The sequence below is a fragment of the Cryptomeria japonica genome, chromosome 11 (genome assembly GCF_030272615.1).
Source record: "Cryptomeria japonica chromosome 11, Sugi_1.0, whole genome shotgun sequence".
NCBI lineage: Eukaryota > Viridiplantae > Streptophyta > Pinopsida > Cupressales > Cupressaceae > Cryptomeria > Cryptomeria japonica.
This window is the reverse complement of record NC_081415.1, coordinates 583,161,296-583,178,389: the sequence shown is the minus strand read 5'-3', so window position 1 is coordinate 583,178,389 and position 17,094 is coordinate 583,161,296.

Here is a 17,094-nt window from a genome sequence, read left to right as displayed (position 1 = left end):
GTTCCATTTTTCCTTTCAACAACTCCATTCTGTTGTGGTGTCTGAGGTGCTGATAGTTGTCTTCTAATTCCATTCACTTCACAGAATGTATTAAAGTCCTTAGATGTGAATTCTCCTCCTTGATCTGATCTTAAACATTTGATTTTCTTACCAGTTTCATTTTCAACCATTGCTTTGAATAGTTTGAACTTTCCAAGTGCTTCTGATTTTTCTCTGAGAAAACTAACCCAACACATTCTAGAATAATCATCAATAATTAGCATTAAATATCTATCACCTTGTAAGATTTTAGTTCTAGTTGGACCACATAAATCAGTGTGAATCAAATCAAGAGCATTATTGGATTTTTCTGGAATAATTTTAAAACTAGCTCTAACTTGCTTTCCAAATTGACAGTCCTTACATATGGTATTCTGAGGTTTCACAATTTTAGGTAGATCTCTAACTGTGTTAGAAGTACTGATCTTCACCATGCAATCAAAGTTTACATGACAGAGTCTCTTATGCCATAACCTACTTTCATCTATATGTGCAATCAAGCATGTCTTTTCACTATTATTCAAATGAAAGATATTACCTCTAGTCTGATTACCAGTTGCCATATGCAAACCAATTTTGTTCATGATTTTGCATTTTCCATTTTTAAATTGTAACTGAAATCCTTTCTCAACTAATTGACCAACACTCAAAAGATTATGCTTTAATCCTTCAACATAGTAAACATTGTCAGTGTTATGCTTACCATCAAGAGATATTGTACCCTTACCTTTGATTGAACAGGATTTGTCATCTCCAAATCTTACTAAACCTCCATTGTATTCTTGAAAGTTTAAGAAATTACCTTTGTCTCCTGTCATATGATGTGAGCATCTTGAGTCAATGATCCATTCATCCTTTACTTCAACTGTAGCTGCTAGGGCTTGTTCTACTGGTTGAGCAATAGGTGTCAGTTGATCTTCTATTATAGCAACAAAAACCCATCCATTGTCTACTAGATCCTCATCAGAATCATTAGTCACACCTTCATCAGCAATGTAACAAGATTTGTCTTTGTTCTTCTTAAATCTGTATCTCTGATATTCAGGATTAGGCTTGTATGTCCTTCTAGCTTCTTCTCTTAGTCTAGCATGTCTATCAGGGCATCTTGAAGCCATATGACTAATCTTATTGCACTTAAAACATTTAAAGGGTGCTTTACCTTCATACTTACTTCCAATTGGACCTTTAGGCATTTTCCTTGCAAATAGTGCTTCAAGTTCTTCATTCTCCTTCCTAGTTTCTTCAAGTTCTCTTGCATAAAAGGCTTCCTAATCTGATTTGTCAAATGATGGAGCAGATGATGTTGATGCTTTAAAGGCCAAATCTGTCTTTATAGTAGCTACAGGACCAAATTCCTCAATTTCAAAAGCTGAAAGTTTTCCAATCAATGTATCCCTAGTTACTGATGTATTAGGCATTGTTCTCAACTCATTTATAGCAGTAACATTCATTTTATATGCCGGTGGCAATCCTCTTAAAAATTTTGAAACAATTTAATCCTTACTTAAGGTTCCTCCACAACATTTAATACCCAAAACAATTTCATTTACTCTTTCCATAAAAGCATAAATCCTTTCATCTTCTTCCATTTTCAGATGTTCATACCTGACTCAGAAGCTCTCAAGTTTTGCAATTTTGATTGTGGAATCTCCTTCATTCAGTTTTTCCAAATGATCCCAAATAGATTTAGTAGTAGACCTATCTGATAATCCCATGATTTGTTGATCTAATAATGTGCTCAAAAGTGCTTCTCTTGCTTTACAATCATTCTCCTCATCTTTAGCTAAGGTAGTTGGACTAGGCTGACCAGCTACAGCAACAGTATAACCTTTCTTTGTAACTTCCCAGATGTCTTTACCAATGCAATTCAGATGTGTCTCTGTACTGATCTTCCATATGCCATAGTTGGTTCCATCAAGTTTAGGACTGTCCTTTCTGAAATAATTAGTAGATATTGGATCTCCTCAAGCTGTTAAACTTATGCAAAAGAGGACTATGCTCTGATACCAATTGTTAGGTCCCGGAGACAATTGAGAGAGGGGGGGTGAATCAGTCGTCAAATAAATTCAAACCAAAAACTACTTAACCAACTTAATGCTTAATACCGATAAATCGGTTAAGTATGTTAGTAGACAGTGTTAACAGTTATTTGCTATACTAGTAAAGATTAATGCATGAAACATAAACACAAAGTCATCCACAACACATGACACCAATATTTGTATGTGGAAACCCTGTAAGGGGAAAAACCACGGTGGGAAACCTTACCCACAATCAGATGATACTATTGCAAATGGTAAGTGTACATAAATGGGGTCTGCACATGTAGAAAGGCCAACTGCCTAGAGCTCACTGCTCAATCACAAAAAGGGAGTCACACTGACTACAGTTGGATGGTTAAATCCAATAAGAATGTACTGCACATGATAGCATCTTCATATGTTGGATTTAGTACCGGTGTAATGCTGATATGCTTTCACAAAAACCTAACTTCACCTTCAAATGATGTCTTCATGCATAGCTCTGCTTAATCTCGCATATACCTTCACACACTTCTTTTTCGCATTCCACATTCGATCTTACAAATAAGATCTTACATTTATACCATAACCTAAGACCAATTTTAGTAGGTCGGCTCTACAAGATATTACAATAAAACATTTTACAAATAATATAATATCTGATGCAATAACTGGTTAAACATGTCGGCTTAATGCATTTACAACAATAATTAATCATCTCCATAGCGTGTCATGCTGATTTGGAAAAGATAAACCTACCGGTGTAACCCTAGGTAACCCTGGACCTATTTGTCGGTAAAAGGAAATATGCAAATATGAATATACCAATGATTAATTCATTAGGATAAGATGTCCACATGATGTTTTCGACATTACCAGGTGTCTTCCATATCATTCCATGTGTCGGTGATCATTACATCCTGTCGGCGAACCATATACCAGTAACTATGCAATAGTTACTTGCTTGCCAGTGAATGCTGCTAGATCTCTAAAGTGCTAGTGTTTTAGTAGGTGTTGACATCAATGACAAAACCATACCAAAATACCAACATTTACCAGCCGACAAGAAGGAGGCCAAACCTGTTTGGGTTGAAAAAGAAAAAGAAAAGGCAAAATCAAGTCTCATAGTACAAACTGCCCTACATGCTGAGAGGAAGAATCTATGGGTTGTAGATAGTGGTTGTTCCAACCACATGACTGGTGAAAAAAATAAATTCATCAAACTTGAAGACTAGAATGGTTGATTGGTAAGGTTTGGAGACAATTCTTCCATCAAAATAAAGGGAAAAGGAACTCTAAACATTGATGGAAAACTGAAGGCACATGATGTATATTATGTAGAAGGCCTAAAACATAATCTGTTGAGTGTGAGTCACATGTGTGACAAAGGTTACAAATTCACCTTTGACTCAACCGGTTTCCAGATAAAGAAAGACAATACCGATAAAGTTATGGTAGAAGGAAAGAGAACAGATGGAAATGTTTATAATTTGAAGGAATTCTATGAATCCCAATGTATGTTAGGAAAAGTAGATGAAAGTTGGTTGTGGCACTGAAGGTTAGGCCACATAAATTTTGATAACCTAGTTTTAGTAAACAAAAAGGGGTGTGTGAGGAATATTCCACCCATTATCAAACTGGTAAACACATTTTGTGATAAATGTGTAAAAGGTAAGCAAACTAAAGTAAGCATTAGGACAAAAGAGCACAACACCTCAAGACCACTTGAAATCGTGCATATAGACTTGTGTGGTCCAACTTGAACAAGAGCACTTGTCGGTGAAAGATACTTTATGCTCTTCATTGATGACTACTCAAGAATGACATGGGTCACCTTTCTACAAGATAAATCACAAGCATTTGAAAGATTCAAAATCTTTCGGAAGATGGGGAAAACTAAAGTGGGTACAAGTTAAAATGTCTAAGATCAGACAAGGGTGGAGAGTTTACATCAAATTAATTTGAATATTATTGTGAAAAACATGGAATTAGAAGGCAATACTCTGCTCCTAGGACACCACAGCAAAATGGTGTGGTAGAAAGGAATAATAGGACAGTCAAGGAGATAGCCAGAACTATATTAAATGAGGCCAGTCTACCAGACACATATTGGAAAGAAGTTGTTCATACTGTTGTATATACTTTGAACCAAGTATAATTAAGAACAAACAACACGATGACACCTTATGAGTTGTGGTATGACTGGAAGCCATCAATCAAATACTTCAAAGTATTTGGAAGGAGTGTTTTATCAAGAAACATATGGATGGTCTAGGAAGTTTTGACTCCAGGAGTGATGAAGGAATCTTCCTTGGTTACTCATCTAATAGCAAGGCCTACAAATGTTGCAATAAAATACTAAGAGTCATTGAGAGTGTGCTTGTAAAAGTTGATGAAGATGTGCACAAAGGATGTCAACCATAGATTAACCTGTATGATGACTCTGGTGATGAACAGGATAAAATTCAGTCAGATAATGAACTAGAGGTAGCATCCAAGAAAGCCCCCAATCGGTATGTATAGTTGAATCACTCGGAAAAGAAAATTATGGGAAATAAGAGTGACGGTGTGTAAACTAGAAGAAGACTTTCTTAGAATGATGAACAAGTCAACCTATGTCTCATGACTAAAGTTGAACCCAAAACATTCAATGAGGCCAACAAAAGAAAAGAATGGATGGATGCCATGGAAGAAAAACTGCAACAAATTGAGAAGAACAAGACTTGGGAATTAGTCCCTAGACCGGAAGACAAGAACATCATTGGCACAAAATGGGTATACCGGAATAAGATGAATGAAGAAGGTAAGATTGTTAGGCATAAAGCTATACTAGTGTGCAAAGGATATTCTTAGGTAGAGGGAATTGACTTTGAAGAAACATTTGCACCGATAGCTAGATTAGAAGCAATTAGAATGTTTGTAGCCTTCTCTACCTACAAAGGTTATTAACTATACCAAATGGATGTAAAATTTGCTTTCCTAAGTGGAAATTTGGAAGAAGAAGTGTACATGAAGCAACCGGAAGGGTTTCTATTTGATGATGATGAGACATTTGTGTGCAGGTTGAAGAAGGCCTTGTATAGTCTAAGCAATCTCCTAGAGCATGGTATTCAAGATTAGATCAGTACTTGAAGGAGAAGGGATTCAAAAAGGGAAGTGTAGATAGAAACTTGTACATAAAGAAAGATGGAAACCACATGATCATTGTGGTTGTGTATGTAGATGACATTATCTTTGGAGGCAACAAGGACACCCTCTGCAAAGAATTTGCTGATCAAATGCAGTCAAAATTTGAGATGTCAATGCTTGGTGAATTGAAATACTTCCTTGGTTTGCAAATATTACAGCAAGATAAATGAATCTTTATCTCTCAAATCAAGTATGCGAAGGAGATAAAGAAATTCCAACTGGAAAATTGTAAACCGGTAAGTACTCTCATGGTGATCATCAACAAATTGAGAAAGAATGATGAATCACCATTGGTGGATCAAACTCTGTACAGATCCATGATAGGCAGTCTACTGTATCTAACTACTTCAAGACAGGATGTAGTTCAGGAAATATGCATGGTGACCAGATTCCAAGCAGCAACAAAGCAGTCACATATGAATGTTGTTAGCAGAATTTTTAGGTACCTATAGGGAACGCTTAGCTATGGTTTGTGGTATCCTAAACAAGGAGATTTTATCTTGGAAGCATACACTGATGCTGATTGGGCAGGTTGCATTGATGATCGAAAGAGCATAAGTGGTGGTGCATTCTTTCTAGGTGATCGGTTGGTCTCATGGCATAGCAAGAAGCAGGACTCAATCTCTCTATCTACTCTTGAAGCTAAATACATTGATGTGGCTACATGTTTCTCTTAGGTGCTTTAGATGAAGCAGACTCTCAAAGATATATAGGTGGACATCACTGATCCTATTCTCATCCAGTGTAACAATTCGAGTGCAATCAACATAGAAAAGAATCCAGTCATACATTCCATAACTAAGCACATTGCTATCAAGTATCACTTTCTCAAAGAGAAGGTTGAAGGACAGGAGGTAAGAATGGATTATGTTCCTAGTGGTGAACAAGTAGCAGACATCTTCACCAAGACATAACTAGTAAACACTTTTGAGTACCTCAGACACAAGTTGGGGGTTGTGTCATCTGTCTAGGAATTTTTATGTGGTTCAGGGGGAGCTGATAGAGGTCACAAGGGGAGTTTGGTATGGAACAAAGGGGGAGTGCATAGTACCCTTTGTCATTGTGTCAAAGGGGGAGAAATCTACTGGTATGAAGTGTCTCGCTAGAAGTTGACATCAATGCCAAAGGGGGATATTGTTGGCATTTTGGCACTAAGTTGCCATTGATGTCAACCGGCATGATGGATATTCACATGAGTGAGAACATAAAGAATGAAGGTCTATCGGTAAGGTACAAACCGGTGTGAAGGTTGGTTGCTTATTTATGATGAAAAGGCAGAATGTGAAAGTTATCACAAACCACCAGAGGCAAACATGTGTTATAGGTGTAGTGTTCTCTACCAGTTCACAGAAGAAGAAGGTTCTACCAACAAAGGGATGTACTGGTATGAGCTTGCTAGACCGACTGTGTGTTGATGGGCCACATCTTGATTGTTGTGATGCCATGTGGAGGAGAGGTCGTAAACATGTTTGGGTCGGTGAAGCCCCATCGACAGAGTTGTTGAAACAAATAATCACCATTAATGAAACAGCCAAAAATAATGGGATTGTATCTGACTGTTGTGGCTTGATGAAGAAAGGATAACAAAGAAATATCAAGGAGTAGTTGGCACCTGGATCAATGCAAAGGAAATCCAATTTAGGAAGACCTCGAAAAGGAAACAGTTGAAGTTTTTTTTATGTGTTGACAAATTTCAAGGAAGAAGATCTTGTTCAAGATTGTTATTTCCAAAAAATGTGCATTGGACAATGGAAACCATGTACAAATGCATCCTTGAAGGACAGGTGATCGATCCAAGATAGGCTGGATCGGATCTCATGAAGATCGTGTTGGGAAGAGGAATTCCTAACCACTTCGAAATTTGAATTGCTTTCTAGCAAGAAATCATGGGATAAGAGATGCAAGCTCAAGACAGAAGTCGATAATGCTGCGGAGAAGAATTTATAGCCTTAGAAATATTTCTAAGAAAATTGCAGGGTGCATGAGCAAGCATACCGGTGAGAGGATTCTAATGGTATAACTGTAGTTTTGCAATTGACCCTAACCGGAAAGGTGTGGCAAAGAAGGTAGCATACAAGTGTGACACATTGTGTTGAGAGACAGCATGAGAGAGGGAGAGAAAGATAATAGAGGCCGAGAATCAAAGACAGCAACCTCACAACCAGTAGTGTGAGATTCAGTGGAGAAGAAAAGCCTATCAACCAACAGTGAGTTATTTGATCAAAGAGTTGCAAAATTCCAATTGCAACAAGAAGCCCTAATTGTATTCAAATAGTATTTCAATATACATCACCAAGTTGAAGCTTTCTACAGGGGTTGGTACTCCTTGGGTTGGTGCCCTAAAACTATAGGAGTTGGTGCCCCTTGGCTTGGTGCCCTAAATCTTTGTAAGTCAATATTTTACCTATGATGTTGGATTGGAACAGTAGTCTCCAGCAGCTTTTCTCATCGAGGTTTTTCCCATATTGGGTTTTCCTTATAAATCTGGTGTTGTGAGTTACATTTGTGTGAATGATCTCTTTGGCTTTCTTTCTTGTTCTACCGGTATGATTGTTTAGTGTTTAAGTGAACAACTGATATTATAAAGTTTGGTTGGAAATTCAAAAAGGTTAGGAACCACTGATTCACCCCCTCTCAATGGTACTCTATGTTCAACACTAATTGGATTTGGTTTGCCTTGAGGATGATGAGGAAACCCTAACCACCTAGAATTTGAATAGGCTTTTGGCAAGAAAACCAAGCTATAAATATGAAAGACAAAGACATAGTTAAGGTGCTGCTATATAGAAGAGTATCATGTTGCTGCGAAGTGTATTATTTCTACATGTGAAAAGCAAATCATTCAAGTGCACAAAGCATATCTGAGAGGAGACTAAGTGTGAGGGTGAACTTAGTTGAAGTGTTCAACTGGTGGCAGAGCAAAACTAGTAGTGTCCATACCGGCATAGCAAAAGTGAAGGAAGCTACAGAGAAGGTAGACAGTGGACCAACTGAGTGTAGTACTGGTGAAGAGCAAAACAGAAGGAGAGTAGAGGTGAACCAGTAGAGTTTAGCAATAGTGAAGCAGCAGATGAGAGCAGTAGGAGAAGTGTATCAGTGTAGCACAGAAGGTATCTCACCGGTAGAGTAAGGTATATGAAATGGTTGCAAGATTCACTTATAACAAGATAACTAATTTTGTAATTGATGTTTACATTGTGATCACTGAGTTGTATCTCGGTGCAGGGGTTGTAGCTCCTTTGGGTTGTTACCCATAATTCAGTTAGGGGTTGGTGCTCCTTGGGTTGGTGCCCTAAACATTGTAATAGTTTTGATTGTGAGGTTGTATTGGAGCAGTAGTCTCCAACAGCATTGCTCACCGAGGTTTTTCCTATCTTGGGTTTTCCTCATACATCCTGGTGTTATGTGATGTTCATTTGTGTGAATGCATTTTTTTTAGTCTCCTCTCTAATCGATAAGTCTGCATTCAACCAAATGTGTTAATCAATATGCTCACATAGGATAGTTAATGGGAAAAGTTTGAGAACCACTGATTCACCCCCCTCTCAGTGGTGCATTGTGTCTAACAATGTTGACATCAATGACAACTTCAATGCCAATAATCTCCCCCTTTGGCATTGATGTCAACACCCATCATCACTCTCCCCCTTTGACAACAATGGAAAAGGGGTCTAGCTGTATGTTAAAACTCATCTGATTTTCAAATTAACTGCCAACCATGGATACAATATGCTCCCCCTCAGGCCATATATTCTGCTAGGATACATTCATTTTGTAATAGGACTGTATTATATAATAGAAACACTTCTCCCCCTTTGATTCATTTGTTGTTCCTAAGTAAAATCAATATGATTATGTGCACTTCTTCTACCTTCATGCTAGATGAACCATTATTACAATATAAGAGCAGTGTAAATATTGCTTATGAAAATTATTTATCTCCCTCTAAGAACTGCAAATTGCATGTTGGATGATCCTTCATATTGTTGATTAGTCCTCAATACCTACAATTTGGACCTCTAGTAACTTCTATAGGAATTCTAATTAGATTTGTTATTTTTTATTCCATAGCTACTTCACATCTACTACACCTATTATCATTATGATGATCCCCTGTCTCCTTTATCCTTCATGTCTATTGCAATAATCAATCATCTTGAAGTGTTTGTTCTTCCTCCATATCATCTTCTTAAACCCAGTCATCCTCATATCTGCAGCATCATGTCCTTATACTAACCCTTTTCAAAATTTTAGGGGGTGGATGACATGATCAATATGTAACTCCCCCTAGAGTCATGCTTCTTCTTAGGCTTTAGGAGATATCACCTATGCATGGAATGCACATTTCTTGCCCATGGCCATATCCTCTTGTTTTCTTCTCCAAACTTGCTTAATCTCCCTTTTCTTTGGTGCAACATTTGGAGAAGCATTGATCAACTTCCTTTGATTGACTACCCTTGATCTACAAAGCTTTGTAGTGTGGCCAAGGTTGTTGCAGTTGTAGCATACTGTGTTCATCCCAAACAGAGGAATAAAGGATTTTCTACTGAATTGATTTGTTCTCCTTCCCCAAACCATACTAGTGTGACCAGTTGATGGAACCAAATGATTTCTTGACATTCTAGGAGCATTATTTATTTTTTTCCATGCATGCCTTTATTTCTCATCTATTCTGCCAACTCTTCCATGCTGACCATAATTGTTATACTTTACATTTTTGTTGGAGGAAGAGTAGGGGCTTCCATATGACTAAAAACATTTCTTTCTACATTCATGACTTCTATGACCAACTTTGTTACAATTATAACATTGACATTCCTATTTCTTGGGGCAGCAAATGGACTCTTCCTTTTATAGATTTGGGCAAGTCTATGCATGATTCTATCTTTCAAGACTTTATGTCCATATGCATTACACTTGTGACTAACCACACTTCTATTTCCAAAGAATGCAACTGGACCTTTCCTAAACCCCTTTATACATTCACTTGCCCTATGGCCATAACTTTTACATGGAAAACAATAACCAGAGAAAGAGGGCTTGTAACTTACAAATTTGTTTTTCCATAAGTGTGGAGATATTGTAGGCTTGTTTGCTCCATTCCTTCTTCTTTTGTGGTTGATCTTGGGTTGTAGTTCTACAACAGTCCTTTCATCTTATCCCTTCTCTTTCCAAACTTGTTTATTCTTGTGAGCAAAAACATATTCGGAACTTTGATATCTCCTTCTTGGGTTCTTATCTCTAATGAAGTCATCTTGATTAAGCTTCCCTTTTCCTTTTGGATCGACATTATTCTTCCTTGTAGCAATAGCATTCATCTTTGTGTCTTTAGTTGTTGTAGTCAAATCTATCTTCTTTCTTGGGGCATTCCTGACTGTGAAGGTTTGTTTATTACCATTATCACTTGAGGAGACAAAGTGTATATCTTTGCTTGATGATTCCTTGCTGGTAGAAAATTGACCAGCATCAAACCCAACACCTCATGTATCCTTGGAGTGCTTTTGTTTACTCAACATTTTATCCAAAGCCTCAATGCTGCCCTCATATTTGGTTCTTGTCTTAAGTTCATCCTGGCACTTCTTAAGTTCCTTTTTGAGACCCATAATTTCTTCCTCCATCTTTTGATACCCCTTCTCCTTGGCCTCCAAATCTAATTTTGTTACTTTGTACATTCTTCCAACTTCTTCCAGTTGTGTTTCCATTGTGCTAATATTCTTATTAGACTCTTCAAGACTTGTATTTAATGTGTCTTGTTCTTCAACAACAACATTCTTATACTTTTTGTATTCTCTCCTCACCATTCTGAGTTCTTCAAGTGCATAAATAAGATCTCCTTCAAGATCCACTTTAGCTTCAACTTCTTCTTCATCTTCTTTTTCATCATCACTGTCAAATACATATTTCTTTCTAGATTGAGCTCTACAGTCATTGCTTGATGTATGTTCCTCACCTTGGACCTCTTGTGCCATGAATGTCAAATTTTTGTTTTCATCTTCACTGCAGCTACTATATGATCTTCTTTTATCATCTATACATTTTTCTATTCCATTATGTCATCCCAAACTTTTGGGCACGAACGGGATAAAAAAAAAATTTAAATAACAACCTATAACATTAAATTTGTCTAAAACGAAACACACTATCAAGTTTTGTCTTAACTATGTTTTGAGTTAACTCTAACCACTAACTTCAAGTAAGCGAAAATAATTTAAAATTAAATGCGGAATACCAAATAAATTATTTTATTATCTCATCAAATTTAATCAATAACTTATTTTAATCAAACTCCCTAAATTAATTGACGAATTTAATATTAATCTCCAATAACCATTAATTGCTTTAAGGAACTAAATAATTTAGTCCTAGCACTTAGTTTATAAATGTCTATATTTTATTTTACAATAATTAAAATGTGATTAAACTATTTCGACTAAAGGGTCAGTTAAATCCATAATGAAAATTGTCCTATAAAGTTTAATCTCAACAAAAACCTTCATTTAGGTGGACTAAAAAAATATTTTTCCCATAGCCAAAATAACTTACCAAATTTGTTATAAAATTTTCTAAAAGTTTAAACTTCATAAATATTTTAAATTTAAACATCATTCTTAAATATACCCATATGTTTATATGATACCTATATAAAATATAAACACCTAATAGAATGTTTAATCTACAATTTGCCCTATTCATTCATATTTTTATCTCTATAGATATGTGTGTGTGTGTGTGTGTGTGTGTGTGTGTGTGTGTGTGTGTGTGTGTGTATAAAAGTTTTCACATTATTATAAAATATCCATGAAAACCCTAACTAAAATATATATATTAAAATGCCCCCTTACATTTTAAAATCTCTTCTCTTTTATTTTTGTGCTACCCTAACCCTAACCGGGTTAGGGTTTAAATTTTCTCTTGTTGTCCAGGGCCGAGGTTTCACGCAGGGGGAGCGGTGGTGGTTTAAGGCGGCAGCCTTGAAGGGAAATTCATGGGGGAGGGCTCCCCGTAGGGACGGCCACTACCGAGCCTGCGAGTCACAGCCCACAGAGGCGGCCTTGGCCGCTGCTATGGGACGCGGCCCGTAGCCCGGCAGCGCCGCCGCTGTGGGGTGCCACCCACAAGGGGGTCCCGAAGGCTCCCCAACTGTGGGTTGCGGCCCACAGTGGCGGTTGCAGCCACCGCTGGGGGTCGTCGCCCACTGTGCGGGGGGACCGAGCTCCCCGAAACCTAAAGTCCGTTTTTTTATTTCTTAAAAATTAATTTCCTTTTTTTTATTTAAAAAAAAATATTATATATATATATATATAAATGTATTTTAAATATAAATATAAGTGTGTGTGTGTGTGTGTGTGTGTGTGTGTGTGTGTGTGTGTGTGTGTGTGTGTGTGTGTGTGTGTGTGTGTGTGTGTGTGTGTGTGTGTGTGTGTGTGTGTGTGTGTGTATTTGATGCATATGAAAACTAGAGCTAACTTTACTATGTAGTATATATTATTATTTTTTTAACTTTTTGACAGATTAATTAATCTATTCAGATTTAGATCAATGTATTTTTTTTCTTTATTTTAAATTCCATGTTGCTAAAATCTGAGATAAACTATATAACCTTAGATTTATTTCCTGCAAATAAATAATTGGCAGAATTCAATAAATTTATACAACAACTATATAAATATGTTTTTATTTAAATTAGATAGACTATTTATCTTTAGATTTTAATTTCTGCAAATAAGTAAATGATAGAATTAAATAAACTTAAATAGCAGCTATATTAATCTAGAATCATTTGATTTTAACCTTAGAGATATGCATGTAATTTCTTTAAACCATGATTTGTATTGGAGAATAAATGGTTAGGACTAGATGCTTAATTTTTCTTTCACTAACATGCAAGCTTCCTTATTTCTTTCTTTTCCAATAATTCCTATGCTTAAAGGGGTAAAATGAACTTTTAGATTTCTAAAGTAAGATGCATACAACCATTAATATTTTAAGAACATTTCATAGCTAAAGCCCAACAGAAATATTTCATTTATACAATACTAATTCAACAGAAATAATGCATTTATTTAAGGCATTTTTAAAATACAATATAGTCATCATAACAAGAGGGTGAGATACCCAAACTAGTCCCTCATTTCTATTAAATGAGGGCTTTAAATAAAATAGATACATTTCCTTTCAAAATAGATACAACATATAGTTTCCCTTTACATTGTTGCAACTTAAAATATAAAATATTCCATTCCCAAATCTTTTTCTACAAACAAATAAATCCAACAACTTCTACTTGTCATTTTCTTGTCTTCCAAACAACTTGCAAATAAATCATAGGCTATGACCATGGAGTGCTCACCTCCTAGCCTAGGCTTACTAGAAGCCACCCCCGAGCTTGGAGAACCAAGCCCTAGACAGGTTACACACATGCAAACACAACAAGCAAGGGAAAACAAACACAATAACATATTCCCAACCAAGGCTACACTTCACCACAAAATGTGATGATTTTACATGGGTGCTAGAGGACCAAATACCCTGAGGAGACTGCAAGAATAGTAGTTAACAAAGCCAACTCATGGCAAAACAAAGATATATCATAAGTTCATTAACCCCACATTCTTTATGCCCCCCGAGGCATTCCTGCCATACTTTCTCCCCTTATGACCCCCAAATGCACAAACCAAGTCATGCAGCAAGGGTCACATATACACCCCTTGAGTTCACTCTCATAATGAGAGTCTCTCACTAGAGGGTTGTCAAACTTCTACCATCCGCAAGACCATCCTACTCTCCCAAGAGTAGAAGGCCTTAGTTACTCCCAAAACACCAAAAATGCATACAAGAAAATAAAAGACAGATCGCATAATAATAATGTTCACAAAAGAAAATACAAGAGAATCACTTTCACATACAACCAAACTTTCCAACATAGACATGCAACATAAAAACAAAGAGATGAACCAACCTTCAATCTTCCCAAAGGTATGCTAGAACTAGTTTGAGGATGAGCATCCCAAATCCACAATCCTCCCTTCTACACTTAGCCAAATTTCGAATCCAAAAACCAACTTTTCAAAAATGCATAGTCTCCAAAAATGGAGAGTGGGTGATTACCCACCAAATCTCTCATTCTTGCCTAAGAAGACCTCAGTGAGAGTTCTCACTGGTTTCTAAATTTGAAAAAGGAAAAAGTAAGAAAAGGATCAAAAGGGATCTCTCAGCAAAAGGGAAGGTTATCTAACCTAGATGGCACCTTCTAATTTTGAATTTTCGCATATCTTAGAAAACCCACTTTTTGGGATGACTAAACAATCACATGGGAGTAGACACATGTCTAAAAACACTCCTAACTCATAGGTATACCTTATGGGCTTTAGGAAACACCTTTAGACTACCCCTAGGAGTCCATTTGACCCCTTATAAACCCATCTGAAGTTAAATTTCGGGTCCAACCTAAGTTGACCACTCCAAAGACTCTCTACCCAAGGAAATTTTAGAACCACATTCAAATGTTTGAAAAAGCTATAGTTGAACAACTCCCTTCAAGAGACAAGTCAAAATTCAAGACATAAATCAACACGTGTCAAGTGACACAATAAAATACATTACAAAATTACACATGGGAATTGTCTCTTGTTGGATTTAAATAAATCAATAATAAAATTTAACACACATGCATCATTCACTATTACAAATAAAATACGATACATACGGGGTGTTGTCTCTCCAAATAGACAACCCCTGGTTTTACGAACGTACATAGGTCTAGGTTTGGTTCTCGATAATATTTCCATGGTCATATGGATAATTTTCCTGTGCATCTCAATTACACATTAGTAATTCCAATAACCTCATATAATATTAAACACATGAATAAGAATACACAGCAAACACTCTGCATACAATTTACATTTAAATAAATCGATATATATTATATCCAAATAAATCCACATAAGCAATTATCATAATCCACATAATTTTGATCCATACATAAAACATGCATCCTATTTCTATCATCATAGTAAAGTCCTGCAATTCCAATAATGACATACATCATCACAAAGTAATCTTATTCTAGAATCATATAGAGTTATATATCTATAATGCATAGAAATGAAGCATCAATATATATCAATGTTATCCAAATCATGAAATCATATAAGTTCCAAATCCATAATGCATAAAAATAAAGCATCCATAATAGTCTCAACATGAAAAATATTGAAATGCTAGGATGAGTCAGGGTATGGCCTCACACATTATTCTTCTTGCTTCCACAATAAGGTTCAGTAGTGCTAGGTTCATTTCCATAGAGTTTTTTCAGTCTGTCCCATATGCTCTTTTCATACTTTCATCTTTTTACCTCTGAATACATTGTATCAGGTAAACTTCTAAGAATAGCCTTCATTACTTTAGCATTGCATTCATATTCACTTTTGGCATTAAGGTCAGTTGCAGAACTAGTAGGGACAGATTATCCATTCATGATTGACATCTAGACATCATAGCCTAAGGCAAACAACTAGACTTCCATTCTACAAGACCAAATGGAATACTTTAAACCATCTAACATTGGTGTAGGGATTGACTCAACTTTACCCATTGTGTTCAGAAAATAGTCTACCCAAGCTAGAGAAAGCTTATCTAACAAGGAACCTAGGGCTCTAATACCAATTGAAGGAACACAATGGACCACTAAGAGGGGGGTGAATCAGTGTTAATAAAAACTTTAACTTTGTAGATGATCTAAGTTGTGCTAGTAGTAATCATAAAACTATGAGCATGGAGATCAAACACATTTAAGCACATACATACAAAGCATACTCATAACACTAGATGTACGAGGAAAACCCAATGTGGGAAAAACCTCGGTGACAATAGTTGTTGATGTCTACTGCTCCAATCTAGCCTCATAGGTAAAACCGATTATAATGTTTAGGGAACCAACCCTTGAAGTTTATGGGCAACAACCCAAAGGAGCACCAACCCCTATCTCTGAGCACCCACTCAGATGATTACAAAGAGTAAATATTTCAAATACAAATTATATGCCTTGTTGCAAATGAGGTTTTGCAACACCTTACTATTCTTCTCTTTATCTTTCTTCTCTCTACTCTTGTTCTCTACTCTCCTCTTTTTGTTCTTCTCTACTCCCAACTCATTGTTCTACCCTTCTCTATGCAATTTCCTATTCTCTCACAGTGTATATAACCCATCGGGTTATCTTCCTTGGCTCTTTGCATTCTCATCGCCGGTCTTTGCTTCTCTTTCTATCTTTTTTTGGTATACACACCTCTCTATCTTTGTCCTTCAATATCTCGTTAATAGTTTGACCCTTTTTCTAATCTCAAAACTCTTTTCTTTGTTGTTGCATACCTCAACTACTACTCCCACTTACTCTACTTTTTGGTTAGTTCATAACTCATCACATGTCCATAAGATCTAATTTTCCAAACTTCACCTGCCCCTACAAGTGACTTCCTATCGACTAGAGACCTTTCAAACTTCTTGAGTCTCACAACAGACTGCACTCAAGTTGCCATTAATGTGTTATCCTACCTCTGGCATTAATTGGATCAACAACTACCTCACTTGAATGCAAAACCACCACCAACACCAACTCTAGCATATCGAATTCGTCATTCAACTAATAGGAAATCATAAGTCTTCACAATCGGCATCCAGATCATCTAGTCAAGCTTAGTCACCCACCATGTAGACCATTTTTCCTATCAGCATACAAACATGTGGCTAAAAGCATCTCCTTCAACGTCCAAGTCACTCGGTCAAGTCTGGTCAACCACCATGTGGACCTCTACATCAATTTGGTTGTATGGTGGTATGTTCAACA